This window comes from Protopterus annectens, chromosome 8.part0 (assembly GCF_019279795.1).
Source record: "Protopterus annectens isolate FY-2018-M chromosome 8.part0, PAN1.0, whole genome shotgun sequence".
NCBI classification, from domain to species: Eukaryota; Metazoa; Chordata; order Ceratodontiformes; family Protopteridae; genus Protopterus; species Protopterus annectens.
The window spans coordinates 151147358-151162050 of NC_056741.1; the positions used below are offsets into that span (position 1 = coordinate 151147358).

Genomic DNA, 14693 nt, shown 5'->3' on the forward strand with positions numbered 1-14693 from the left:
ATAGTATTCTGTATGTTTTTATTTTTATTAAGGACTGTCGTCCAAAAATCCTACTACCTCCCTATTTCTCAACCCACCTCATTTAAATATAATTTATTTCCTTTTTTAATTTATATAACCTTCTGCTTGTGTTAGGAGTATGTGCTTTAACTGCATAGCTGTAAGTCAAATTAGGTAATCCTAAACCACCTTACTCTATAGGGAGAGTCAGTTTATCCCAATTTACTCCTATCCTCAGCCAAAAAAATTCCATTAACTATTATTTAAATAATCACTCACAGCTTCATCTGTGATTGATAAAATATGCCTGCCTCTCTATAAAACTAAAAGGACTTAAAACATTTAATTGCTAGCATCCTACTCTTCATATAATTAACTAAGTGCTTCTAGCTTCTCAATTTGTGTATTATCTTTTGGTCTCTCCCCAAATATGCTTAGCTTCCATAACAGAATCTGTTTTAACCCATGCACCTAAACCATTTCATCTTATCAAGTTCTCATAAATGTGAGTACTGCTGAACCAGTATATGCAAGAGTACTTACTTTACAACTATAGGCTTTGTTTAATCTTCATTTATTTTATCATCCCAAAAAAGACTTGAAACTGTCCCAGAATGTTCCACAACACTAAAAAGTCCTTTTCTGTATATATCAAGTACAAAGTAATGGCATCTTCAAATAAAGTTAACTTTTTCATGATTTCTATACCAGTTATGTCCTTGAATTTATGAGTCACTCATTTTCTTTGCCAATGCCTTAAAATATAAAGCAAGTAACACAGTGAAAAAAGGACATCCATGCCTGGCTCCTCCATTCAAACATAGCTTGTCAAATGGGAACACTCTCACTTAATTCTTGGCTCTGACTCTTCTTAAATCTTCTTAATTATCCCTATTTTTCTGTCAGGGAGCACAAATGCTACCATTGTTCTAGCCATGACTCATGACTCAATGGAATGCTTTCTCCACATCAAGTTCCACTAACCTGTCTTATTTATTTGCTGATGATGAATTAGTTTCTTGATATTTTAGGAACCATTTTTTCTGTGATGGTACAGAATGTTAAATAAGGTTTGATCTTTCATGACTATAAAAGATGCACATGGAGGAGTTTAAATGTAACTGAGTATAGGCAGAGGGTTGCCAGTTTGTCCTGATAACTTAAGATGTTTGAGGCCGGTGATCTTTTTTAGTTAGGAAACTGTAATGCCTCTCAAGTTGAGTTATATGTTTAGACAAATACATGCCTAAATGGGCATGATGTTCAGTAATGGGTCTGATGAGGTATGCATAAAGGGGAGTTAGGACTTCTTTGGATCTAAGGGAGACACCTTCAAAAATCAGATGAGCAAGACATATATATTTCCTAAAACTGTACTGACACGATGATCAAAAATATGGAATTATCAGTAAGATTGCATAGATCTCTTATGACAGTATCTGACTGGAGGGGTGTGTCACCAATGTGGTAAGGGAAAGTGTTTTGTTTACACAAAATACCTGTATTATATATATATTCAGATTTAATTTGAGACCATTATCTTGCATCAAATGTTAACATGATCTAGCCCATGCTGAAGCAATTGTGAAACAAGTGGAAGACTGAATGACAATTCACAACTTTAAAGGCATCTGCAAACTTAGATAACCACAGGTCGGGACTGCTGAACTGAAGAGTGCTACACCACTAAAATTTTTGCTTTCAGAAGTGTCACCTGTAACTCTAACCATGTGTGTTTGAGACAGCCATTTAGATAGCCATCGTACAACGTAAGGATTTATACTCAGATTTACACGTTTACCAATACTTTAATGGGAGATATTGTCTCTTCAGTTTGAGCGATATCTGGGGAGGGCCATTAATATAACTGCAATAACCCGATTGCTACAATGTATCAATTGGGTTATTACAGTGAACTTTTTTTTTTTGTTTTTTTTTGGCTCTTCAGTGGAAGAGCTAGCCGGGGAGGGCATGGATGTAACTGTAATAATCTGAATGCTACAATGTGACGATCATGTTATTATAAGGAAGTGTTTTTTTTTTTTTATTTTTGCACTTCAGTTGAAGGGTTACCTGGGGTGGGGCTGGCAAAGAGTTCTGACTGAGTCAGCAAAGCTATGCCTATGCCCTTGCTTCTCTTTCTCAGGAAACACTGCAATCTTTTGAGTTTATTTATTTTGTTTTTGTTTACTGGGTTTATCCAACTGGGTTTAGTCAAAAATCCCTTTCAGCAGACACCCGGGGAGAAAAGCTCCAGCATATTACAAACATTTTTAAACATAGCTATTACAGTATTAAAGATATTTATTTAGCTGATGTTGAACATTCATCATTTGAAGATTTGTATTAATAAGTTTGTCAGATACTAGATTGTGTAATTAGTACTTAGAAATTCAGTGAAAATGATGGAAGGGAAGGAACTAGGTAGGGTAGAAAATGTTGATACTGTAGTTAAGAGGTGGCGTGTAAAGCAGGCTCAGAGATAATTATATATATGGCTATAATAAGGTTTACGTTAGAAGTACAGAGGTAGGGATGAGCAGTGTCACAAAATAATGAATAATGTTGGGAGATGCTATTGAAACTATTCAAACATAGGTGAAGACTGGTTGTTGGGTACAGGATTCTGAAATAACAGAAATGGGTTGGTGATATGGCAAGCTGAAGATAACAGTGATTTTTATCCTGGTGATTTACAGGAGCAGGTCCACTGATTTGACAGGTGAAGTTTTAGCTGTGTTTTAAAATATTATCCATTCTGAATGGATTTCAGTGGTAGTGGGATGTGGTCCCTAGTTTAGCTGCAATATTTCAGTACAGAGCGTCACCTGCAGTATTAAATTATTTGCTTATAATGAGTAGTGATTTGTCTCTACACAGCAAAATTCTACTGGGGAGCAACGTTGTATTAAGGGATAGGCAATTTTTAGCTTTCTGGAGTTGGGTTCTAGAAAAGGCTGGAGAATTTTCTAGGCATAAGTCATACATTTAGACATGTAGAGAGGAGCATTATATTATATTATGGGTCTGATGAGAGAGGAGTAGAGAGGGATGAAAATTTCCTTTGACCTAGAAGATATACCCCTGGTAATCATTCTTCTAGACAAAATCATTTCCTAAGGGATACACAGTGATCAAAGGAAACTGCATTGTGAGCAATAATGTCTACACAACTAATAACTGTTAATTTTCAAAGGTGAACCATCAATGTGGCAGATGCATGAGCGCCCACGTTTGACAAAAAGTACAGTATTACATTTTTATCCCATTTAGCTTAAGGCCATGGTCCAAGCACCATTTGTTTTGTACATGCTAAGCCCTCTTGGAGAATATGGTGAAGGGTTTATGGCAGCTCCAGGTTTGCAGTCATCTGCAAATGTTGTCATCTATAGGCCTCTGAAATCAGCCTTGATATCAGAGAAGTAAATATTGAAGAGCTGTGGCCCAAGGATCAATCCCAAAGGGACACCATTAGTAATTACCATTTTTGATAACAGTGTGCCTCCTACATTAATATATTGGGTTCTGTCAGAAAGCAAGTTTGCTATCCAGCAGGTAACATAGGGGGTTGCATTCAGTTTGATTATTTTGTTGATAATGCCATCATGGTGGATGGTATCAAAGGCTCAATGGCCTTAGCCAGATACAATTAAGCAATCCAACGCATCAGTGATGTGTTTACATGTCCACCATGTTTAGGAATCCAAACGTGTTTGCATCATCAGACTTCCGATTACTGATGTTCTTCTAGTAAGTTCCATAAAAATTGCTTCACTGCTTTACAGAAAATGCTGATAAAGCTTACAGAGCTACAGTTTCCACAGTAAATGGTTGGTCCTCCCTTACGAAGTGGGATGACTGCAGCAGTTCTCCACATCTCTGGCACAAATCCAGCAGACAAACTGATATTGAATAGGTTCTCTAGCAAGTATATAAAGCCATACTCAGTGCTGTCAAACAGTCAGCCTGGCATATTATCTAAACCCATGGAAATATTTTTGCCTTGGAGATGGCTTGTTCCAAATTGATATGGGGATATGGTAATATGCTAACATGGGGAACGTTATGGACAGCTAAGGGTGTAAAGGTGTAGAGTTTGAGATAAATGTATCCAATAATATGTTGGCTATGTCTTCTGGGATAAAGATGTGCTGGTATATACTGAAGTGTATTGCTGGGTATCACTTCTAGGGTTTCTGACATAGTTGAAAAAGGTTTTATAATTGTCATTAATATAGGTGGAAATTTTCAGTTCACACTTACTTTTGGAGGATTTAATTTTGCTTTTGAGTTCTGTTAATCTTTTTTGAGTTCACTTTTAGAGGTTTGGTTATTGAGCTTATTCTTACAGAAGTTTCTTTCTCTTATTATATAGTTAGTTTATAGTATGGTTCCAGCACAGGAGGTTATTCCTGAACTTGGCGTTGTACTTATGTTTGAGGGGAGCAATGTCTCAATCCATCATTTTAGATGAGCATAGAAACTGTCCATGAATGTAGCATCACAATGGGGTCATCGAGGGGGGGGGGGTGCAAACTTTTTCAGGTCATCAAAAAGGCACTGTTAGCATAATGGTTAATCTCTTCATTTTCTAAGCACAAGGTGCAGGGTTTCATCCTGATATCCACTGAATGCCTGTATGGAAGTCTGCATGCTGTCTCTGTGTTATTCCTCCCACTTCCCAAAAACATGATGGGTGTTTCCCCCTCAGTCCCAGCCAAAACAATGAATGGAGTAGTGGGCATCAGCAAACCTCTAGGTACTGCCTATCAGGAAGAGTTGTAGATTAACCACTTTAGGCATCTTTGTGGTGTGCAGTACCCTTTAAACATGAGAAAACAGATCTTAGACAGCCCATGATGTCAGGGCTAACCACTCAGCAGTGTAATAATTTGTTCTAGCTGATTTGTTTTTTTGTAATTTAGTCACATTGACTAATGTCACCAAAAACTGGCATGGGAATTTACTGGTGATAAGTTGGTTGAGTATCTAAACTACATCAGGAATTCAGGCTAATGATGGCAGGGGGTCTGTGTGCATTTTTTGGCCAGTGTGTTCCAGCCATACATCCCCCGCAACTCTAAGTAAATATGCTACCAGATGGATGGTGTCAAGTCAGTCAGCTTGGATTAACTTGGTTAGCTCTGTTGTGCAAATTCTGGATGTAAAAAAAATCAACCTACCAAATACCAATGAAGGATTGCTATACTGAACATAGGCTCACTGACAGAATGTAGCTTGGAAGTGGATGACATGGTGGTAAATGTGATAGTGGATATCATGTGCATCAAGGAGGCAAGTTGGAAAGGCAGTGTAGCAAAGCCACTTGGCTTGGGATCTACAGTCTACTGCTCAGACTCCTGGAAATCTGACTCCAGTGAAAAGATAGGGCAGTATTCATAATCTTGGACTATGCCCCTCTGCAGGGTTATGATGAAAAGGAAAATAAGGCATCCAGGTAGCAACTGCAACATCCCATGATATAAAGTAGGACAAGAGCTGGTGTTGATAATGGGGGCATGAAACTGCATATTATGAGAGACAGAACTGGTCGGGGCAATAAGAATAAAGGAGAGGTCATTCTAGACTTTTTGTAGCCAACACATGGTTCAGCAAGAGTGAGACCATGACAAGATCACATACAAGAATGACCAGTAAGCATGCAACTCAGACAGATTTCCACCTAGTAAGGAATGGGCACAGTGGGGTTTTTATGTAGCCATCAAACGGTTCAGCAACAGACAATCACAAAGTCACATAAAAGAGTGGCCAGCATGCATGAAACTCAGACTTCCACCTAGTAAGGAAAGGGCAGTAGGGTCAATCAGAGATTGTGAAGTGATTACAAAATCACATACAAGAATAAAAAAATAAAATAAAATAAATAAGGTTAGATACTCAACCAACTTATCACCAGTAAATACCCATGCCAATTTTTGGTGACATTAGTCAACATGACTAAATTACAAAAAACAAATCAGGTACAACAAATTACTACACTGCTGAGTAGTTAGCCCTGACATCATGGGCTGTCTGAGATCTGTTTTCTCATGTCTAAAGGATACTGCACACCACAAAGATGCTTGCAACATTAGGGACTGCTGCTGCTCGTTATTTAACAGAAAACACCAGCAGTTTAACTCTGTTTTTGTTAAAAACAGTAAAAGGAGACAACTATAATAATCATTTCACTGTTAAGTTATTATTGTGTGGGGATTCAATAGTGTAGTGCTCCTCTCAGAGGTCTGCAGCACTGGAAATATCCCACTAGGCTACCCCAGTTATTCCTACAGTCTAACCAAATTAAAGTAATGGAGAGAAGAGCATACCAACTTTAAATAGTACAACACAAGCCGTGGGTAACCAAATAATGGTCAATAGGGATACAATTGTCACCCCGGAATTACCACGGTTAACTTTAACTTATCATGCTGATATTGGTTGGTTAAAGAAAGGTATTAATGGAGTTCGGAATATTTTTACGAGAATGACAAACAAAACAACAATCTTTCAACAACCCCTTAGGTTTAGTTATAGAAGGAATATGAACCTTAAGAATATTTTTGAGCGGAAGTTGGTTAGTAGTAGTGGAGGGGCACAAACAAAAATAGGTACCCATAAATGTGGCAGATGTGCACAGCGTCCATTCTTAGCGGGGGAGAAAGAACTAACAATCCCCAGAATTGGGTTTAGATTAAAAAGTAATAGCTATTCCAGTTGTTACACCAAAGGGGTAGTATATCTTGCATACTGTAAGACCTGCTGGGCCTATTATGTGGGGAAAACAGAGAGGAACCTGAGAACCCGAATTTACGAACACATAAGAGATATTAATAAAAAGAATGAGAATAATGCTTTGTTCAGACACAAATTAAAATGTAAAAACACTAATATCAAATTCTGGGTTTCAGAAGAAGTGAAACAAAGAGAGAGGGGAGGCGATTGGGAGACTTTCCTAGAGTACCGAGAATTAATATGGCAGATTAGATTGGACTCATGCTCTCATTTGGGCATGAATGATCATATCTCTTTAAAACCTGCATTGAAAATATTAGCATTAAACCCAAAATAATTTTTATTAAGGTACTTAAATAATATTGTTGGTGTAATTGAGTTGTTTAATATGTTGTTTGTACAATTTTAACTTGAATTTATATATATACTTATATATTTTACCACAAAATTTATTACAATACTTGAGCATTTTTTATATATATATTTTTTCTTTCATTAATTAATATTTATGGTCACATATACATATATATATTAATATTTACATTTGATTGCAAACATAGATTCTTTGTAATGGGTAATTTTTATTTACCTTGTCCAGTTTATTATAATAACATATTTTCATTCAAATAACAAATTCATTTATGTCTAATTTATTATTATTTAATTTTCAAGTATTTTCTTTTCTAGGGCGTTGTGAACAGATTAAGATTCTATGTACACAGATAAGTTGTGTATTTTTATGACAGTATTTTTATGACAGTACAATATTTTAGTAACCATTTGGTTATATTATATTATAGATTTTAACGTGCTGAATATTGTTAGGTCATTTGTTGGCATGACAATTTATTGGCAGCTAGTGATGATTATTTGTGGAGTATATAAAGCTGTAATCATTGCTGTTAATTGATTCTGATGAAGTCTCGTGGCCAGAGACGAAAGCGCGCTAAATCAATGTTCAAACTGATGTTTTAATATTTTTGTGTCCTATTGTAGTCGGCACTTATTAAATATACTTTTATTTACGAACGGAGGGTGTCGTTAATTGGTATCTATTGGAGGATACACCATTATTGTGCTGATCAGCGAACTTTCCCATTTTGTATTTGTGAACACCAGGAGTATATCTAACAAGCTTCCTGACCTCTTGCATTTACAACCCACTACTCCCCAGACATACTAACCATTACTGAGACCTGGCTAAAACTTAGCATCCAAAATGAAGAAATCCTCCCACCAGGGCATAATATCTTAAGACAGGTAGAGCAGGCAGGAAAGGAAGAGGGGTTGCCATTCTCTTTAAAAATACACTCAACATCAAACCTCTACAAACCCCTCTACCTAAATTTCAAAATCTTAGGCTCAACTCTATACATAAACACCAAAAAAATCAATATTATCTGTTGTTACATTCCCCCAGGTAATAACTCTCCCACCATTGAGGAAATCTTACAATGGACTTCATATAATCTCTCACAAGAAACCATCGTACTAGGTGACCTAAATATTGACTGGTTAAGCTGTAACTCCAACAACCCCCACTAACCATATTAATCTCCTTGGCTTTTCCCAACTCATTCTATAACCCACTAGAGTAGATAAAAAAAACCCCATAAACAATCTATCTTAGATTGGACACGAGTCAATTGCCTCAAGCAAAACTACCAGACAGGATGTCTACCAGATTGCCTAAGTGACCATCTCCCCACCTTTCTCCTTCATCAATGCACCAAACTTCCCAACCCCATAGCTTTTAGAGGGTCTATATTACAAAGTCGAAATCACAGGAGTTTGAACATTGTAATATCGAACCAAGAAGTTCAAAACCCAATAATTACGAAAACACAGAACAGCAATTTTTTTCCCAGGGAAAAAACATCACTGTTCTGTTACAAAAAAAAAAAACACTTAAACTTTAAACTTAAACCAACCTATGCAAAGCCCTGAAAAAGGCCTCCCGATTTTTTTCCCTGGGAAAAAAATTGGCGTGCTGTGGCTTCGCTATTTTCGTATTTCGGACATGTGGGTTCGTATTACAATGTTCGGACTCCTGTGAGTTCGACATTGTAATATAGGCCTATTTTTAGACAAGTCAGACATGACCACAAACTAAATATACAAGATCTTAACAATATTCTATGGCAATGTAAATGGGAACCACTATTTACTCTAGGTTTAGACCAAGCCGTTGACTACTTTAGCAGTACTCTCACTAATTTCCTTAATATAGTCGCACCCACCAGGAAAATTAGAGTCAAGGCAAACTATGCACCATGACTAAATAGGACACAAGAACCCTACTAAGAGCTAGCAATAAGGCTTGGAAAATTTTGAAGAGGGATAACACTAGCTTATCCAAACAAAATTACCAGCAGCTAAGAAATCCAGCCAAGAGACCAACTAAACTTGATAAACAGAATTATTTCCTTAGTGCCCTAAACAAACATTCAAAAGACCCTCAAAAGTTCTGGCATGCCATCAACTCCCTACTAAAACCAGGCAAAACTACCACTCCCGCTCTCAGCTCTACCAATAATACTAAAGACATAGCCTCTCAATTTAACCACGACTTCACCGAATCTATCCTCATCCTTATCCTCCCAACTATCCAAAAATAACCATATATATATATATATATATATATATATATATATATATATATATATATATCCCAGTCAAAAACCCTGATAATATTTTCTCTTTTACTCACTCACCCATCCCTACCTCTACAATTAAAAAACTCCTCCAAAAACTCAAACCCACCACCCTTGCTGCTAACAATTTACCTGTCAACTTCCTAAAAACAGCTGCTGAATCCTTATCTTACCCTGTTTCCATCCTTATCAACTGCTCCATACAAGAAGCCTATATCCCTCAACTATGGAAAATATATATTATTCCTCTTCACAAAGGTGGGAACTCTTACGACTTTTCTAACTACCGTCTCACAGCCATCCTATCCCCCTTATCCAAAGTACTCAAGAAATGTATTCACTCCAAAGTTATGAAATTCCTGAACTCACACAATCTCCTCTCCTCCACACAACATAGCTTCTGGCAACACCATAGCACAACAGCAGCTCTTCTCTCGTTTACTAATCTGGTTAACCAACACAGAAACAACAACAACTTTGTATCTGCAATATTCTTAGACCTATACAAGGCATTTGACATGGTGTCACATACCTTACTACTAGACTCCATGGCCTCCCTATCCTTTGCCCCTTCAACTACTGCCTGGTTTAGAAGCTATCTGTTAGCTAAACAACAATCTGTCCAATGGCAAGGCGTATTATCTCTTGCTTCCAACTACTATAGGCATACCACAAGGCTCAATATTAGGTCCACTTCTCTTCTCTGTATTTACTAACAATCTTTATACCTCTACCCAGCATGCTAAACTTATACAGTACACAGTTGACTTGACTCTTATCTGCTCTGCACTATCACTCACCACTACAACAACTCACTCAGGAATCCTTTACATCTGTGGAAAGCTGGATTACTCAGATCCAACTTATCCTAAACGCCAACATGACTAAACTGCTACTATTCACCCCCAGCAAAACTATATCCACCCCTCCACCCTTTTCAATCACTTCCAAAAATGGTACTAGCATCTCTCTCTCTGATCACACCAAACTCCTTGGCATAGAAATTGACATAAACCTACTCTTTGATGTCCAAATTTCACAAACTATCAAAATGATCCATAAAAAAATAGGAACACTATATAGACACAATAAATTCCTCACTGATCAGGCACGGATTACCCTAGCCCAAACTCATCTACTGTCCACTTTAATGTATGCTGCACCAATCCTTACCCAGATCAGAAAACTGGATCTTGACAGACTTGAGTCATGTTATAATAAAATTGCCAAGTTTACCAACAACTCCACTTTCAGAACCCATCACTGTCAGGCTCTAAGAACTTCAATGGCTAGAATTTCCCCAACTACTCAATTATCACCAACTAATCATTGCCCACAATATTGTGAAATATCCTGAAAGAACCCCAGCACTAACCCACCTTCTCACTCACTACATATAAAACCATCCTCTCTGCTCTTCTGACAAATCACTCCTCTGTATGTCTAGGGCACAGGGCACACAACTCTGCAGGGAAAGCATTATTTTTTCATAACATAGCTAGAAACTGGAATAACCTCCCCCACTACACAGTTCAAAAACTCATTTAAAGCACATCTGATGAACTCCTGACTATGTCCATGCATTGCATAACCCTCTTTTCATCCACTCCAAACTTCTTCCTACTCCTATTATACCTACTTTTAATTTGCTATAGTTTCAGGAATCTATACTACTGATTTGAAATGTTATATTGCTCTGTGTTTAACCATGTTATTTGTTCCTGTGTTAATATTCTTTTACTGTTGTACATATGCTTTATTAGTATCATGTGTTTCACTATGTTTACTTACTGTGCAGCTTTTATCCCCGGGCCTCCGCTGTAAATTGACCTGTGTCTAGTCAGACTATCCCAGTAAACAAACGTAAAACAAATAAATAAATAAAATAAAATCACCACTGAAATAGTCATACTACCGCATAAACCACTAGTGGCCACAATCAGCTGTAAGCAGAGGCCAGATAAGAGCTCATCTGCCTAATGAATTCTGATAAAAGGACTGAACTACACTGACACATCTCAAGGCCTCTCCTTGATGAAGTTTAACCCTCTGGTATAAATTCTGGGCAGGATCATTGTTCCCTTTCAGCTGACTAGGACGTTGCAATTGATTTACCACCAATGTGAACCTTGCAACAAAAGCCAGAATAGCTCAAACAAGGTCCCACAGAGTGACTCCTATCCCAGAAGAAACCAAGACATGACTGGCTCCCATGGCACTAGAAGGTAGCCATAGGATTTTTTTTTACTTTATCCTACACAGACACAGTGAAAAACCCATTCTTGACAACAAAAGTGCATATACATAAAGAATAACGATGTGTATTCCTCCTAGTTAGTCAATCTGTAGGACACTATGATTGATAAGGAAGGTATACGAGTTCCCTCGATGCCTGCCGTAAGAAACAGAATTAGTTTCAACAGCACTAAAGCAAAGCATTATAAATATAAATATAATAAAAATACAGATATAAATACAAATCATAACATATATATCATAGAAAGTGGCATGCCCTGATGTGTGTACTCAATATTTAACTCAACCATATTACAATACCACCAATAGTAGTGTGCCATGAAACATGGCATCAAAAACCTCTTGGGTAGTTAGGCTGAGAAAATCAATATTGTTAATACCTCTACAACCAGATCCACTTATGACTTAAATATACACCAGTTAGCACTCCTTCTGTCCAAAAGTGCTAGTCACAACTTGGTGAAATACTATTAGAAAAATAATTTCAGGTTATGTACTTAGTCTCTGATATGAAGGTCAGGTAGAGGTGAAAAATTGGTAAAAAGCAGGAACATGTATTTGTGTAGTTCACCTTGTTACTTGCAATGGAAAAAACATTTCTTCTGTTAATTACATGATACACAAAACTTAAATTTTATGAGGAACATACCACAAAATAGACAATCTGAAATAATAGCTAGTCAAGGCAAAAGGACAAAGCCAATAAGTAAAAGGGAACAAAGGCCACAAATATGGGACAGCTTTAGTTGTTATATACGCATTTCCATCAAAGGAAAAACTACAGACATTCATTTAAAACTCGAACATGTTAGAGTTAGGCCTAAGTTACTCCATCCTATATTCATGGATAAACACAGGGAATTATGTAGAAGAAAAGCAGGACTATGGCAAAAGGGAATTATGTAGAAGAAAAGCAGGACTATGGCAAAAAAAGAACAGTTACTATTCTTATGTACAACTAACAATTTCTGCACTATGACGCAGTCTCCTATCCCAAAGATGTCAGCTATGAAACTCAAAGTCAATGTCCATGAGATGTGCTATTCCACATTGAAAGGGGCTCTCACACTTTCAATATCCATTTTTTAATTAATATCCGTGATCATTACTATAGAAATATAGTTCCTCAAAGAGCATTATTCGTAATTAAGGGACCCATTTTTACTCTTTTGTAAGCTTCCTCGTTGGAGTTTTTAAGTATGTGTTGTACATTTTTACAAAATTTGGAGATGGAAAGTTGAGAGCTATGGGGACAGCTGCTGCTCACAAACACTGGAGTGAAACAGTAATAAAGAAAATTATACAAGTTCCCTCAATGCCGCTATTGGCTAGGCATGTATTAGTCTGCAGACTGACTGCCTAGTACTTACCTATGAACCTATATGTGAGAGACTTATAACGATATAACTGTAAAAATATACCTTAGCAATTAGTTAGATGCTCTAGCAGCTTAAAAATGGTCTAACAGCTTAATATAAAACATACAAATATCACATTCTGAAAAAACAGAATTTACTTAGAAATAAACAGCGGTACTAATTAACATCAATATGCTGCATCACAGATAGTGTTGGCAAGAAGCCCCGTAATGTATGCCAGTCCTTAGCATGAAAATACAGGACAGTCACCAACAACAGGGAGATCAGGCCAACACAGTCATGGAGTATAATTAAATTAATCCACAGAGCAAAACTAAGTTGACCCGACTCAGCTCTCATCAGGCAGTCTGCACCAATGGCAAAACCCAGTCAGGCTGCTAATCCAAACGTGTTGCAAAGAAATTAGTGGTACAGAACTCTTCAGGAAATGCCACAAAGATCATGATGAAAGTTCAAGGTGGGAACACAACAGAAAATTAGAAGTTATGTACCTACCATAACGTTCCATGTTAGTTGTCTTCTCTCGCCTTCTTTCTTGCTGGATGGGTTCGGAGCCGATCCTCGGCTCCGACTCGGCACTTGCTAAGCTCGAGAGTCACTTTTACCAGCTCGAGGCAGCCCCATATCCCATGATGCAAGGTGGTAATTACCCAGATCTCGTTTGGTATCTAGAGGAAAAAACTGCCTACAAAAACTTTCCACTAAGGAAAGAGGAACAACTAACCTAAAAAGGCTGTAAAGGGAAACCAGGTAATCAAGGCCAAGAACTAACTGGTGTCCAAGGAAGAAGAATCTTCCAGAGAAAAATGGAGATCAAGGTCTGTCCAGGCAAGGGGGACAGGAGGGAGGAACGCAAGAAAGAAGGCGAGAGAAGACAACTAACATGGAACGTTATGGTAGGTACATAACTTCTAAATGTTAAGTTGTCAATCTCACCTTCATTCTTGCTGGATGGGACCGCGTCCCTAGCACCTCTATCCTGGGTGGCTCAATGGAACAGACTCTTGAGAACTGTGGAAACAAAGCTTGCCCTGTCCCTGGAGGCCAAATCCAATTTGTAATGAGAAACGAAGGTAAGAGGAGTGGCCCAAGTGGCTGCTGCACAAATAGTATCTAAGGGTAGCCTAGCCTGAAAAGCTGTAGAAGTGGCTAGACCTCTTGTGGAATGTGCTTTAGGTTTTGAGCTCAGTTGTTTGCCCCTAAGCTGATAAATGTCAGAAATGGTGGAAGATAGCCATCTGGATAAGGTCACTTTAGAAACAGGGAGACCTTTTTTATTTTCAGCATAAGAAATGAAGAGCTGATCAGACTTCCTAAATTGCTTTGTTCTGTCCAAGTAATATCTGAGTTGGCGGTGAACATCTAGGTAATGTAATTTTTGTTCCGCCCTGTTAGAATAATTTGGAAAAAATACAGGAAGATCAATGGATTGGTTTAAATTTGTCTTAGAGGCAACCTTAGTGAAAAATTTCCGCTAGAAAATCCAAGACTGACTGAATAGGGGCAGCAAAGGGATCTATGTTCTTAGATTTTGCCCAAAGGGAGAAGTGTTTCCACTTGCTGGAGTAAATCCTCCTGGTAGAGGACTTAAGAGAAGCTACTATGATGTCTCTAACGGGGTTAGAAATCATAGGAAGCCTGGCTAAGGAAGGAAGTGGAGCAACCAAGC

General features: G+C 37.7%; 1 protein-coding gene across 1 annotated transcript in view; it reads right to left on the minus strand.

The window, feature by feature from the left end:
* Window positions 1-14693, minus strand: part of LOC122808680 (alpha-2-macroglobulin-like) — a 2380392-nt gene that overhangs the window by 648588 nt on the left and 1717111 nt on the right. The gene's annotated exons all lie outside the window — the stretch shown is intronic.